Source organism: Echinops telfairi, unplaced genomic scaffold (assembly GCF_000313985.2).
Source record: "Echinops telfairi isolate 266 unplaced genomic scaffold, ASM31398v2 ScPeMD7_5868;HRSCAF=6743_0, whole genome shotgun sequence".
NCBI classification, from domain to species: domain Eukaryota; kingdom Metazoa; phylum Chordata; class Mammalia; order Afrosoricida; family Tenrecidae; genus Echinops; species Echinops telfairi.
In genome coordinates, this window is record NW_022109767.1 from 3066053 (window position 1) to 3067105 (window position 1053).

A 1053-nucleotide genomic window follows, 5' to 3' on the forward strand; every position below is an offset into this window, starting at 1 on the left:
AGTCTTGTGGATCCAGTGGCGGGAGAGGCATCTCAGCAAGGGCAGGGGCCCCACATGGCTCCTTGAGCTTCAGGGCTCTCGCATAGCTCTAGGTGTCTTGTCAGCAAGCATCTCTGGCAGGTAGTGAGCATGTGTCCTGCCTCCAGAGAGCTATTTATCTCCTTAGTGCCTCCAAATGAGATCATCAAGCTGCGACCTGATTGACAAGCAAAACACCACCCCTCACCCTTAAGTCTCAAACTGAAAACAGATTATGTAACTTCCACAGTCCTTTTCCCATGCGCTCTTCTAGAAAAGAATTTACTACCCGGAAATTTAATGCCAGAGAGTATGCACAGTCAGACATCTGACATGTGGGAAGCAATATTTCCTTTTGGAACTGGAAATATTTGTGCCTGATCCACCACACAGAGCTGTGTTTTCATTCATTAAGTGTTTTCATTCGATTACACACATCCATATTTCAGATGGTTGGAAATCTGGTGCTGTGGGAAAAATCATGAAGGCACCTTCATTATAAATTATTCTTCGGCACCTGACATGAGTTCCATAGTCCATTGAGAGCAAGGCTGTCAACAGAGCTCCCTATGACAGAAGGCTGTATATCTGGGCGGCCCAGTACAGTCGCCCCTCACCATGAGTGAATGTTGAGCATTTGAAATATGGCTGGTGCAACGGAATAATTGAATGTTCAATTTATTTATTCATTTAAATGCCTCAAACCAATTATTAGGTACCATATTGGACATTTTCTAGAGTGCTTTGAATTTCCCAACTTTTCCCAAAAATATATTGAATGATTTATAAATTTGAGTATATTAAACTTATTGAAAAGCCATGGCATTTGCTATGAGGGTCTTAGACATATCCTTAAAATAAAGAGTATCCATCAAAGTTTAAAAGGTACTTATTTAACCAACTTGTAGAGGCATTAGCCAAAACATGAGTAATCACCTCAAGATTACAAGTGTTCAATTTTTGTTTGTTTTTCATGGAAAATATTGGTGTTACTCACTTTTTACACACTTACTTACCAACTGTCATCAGATGGAT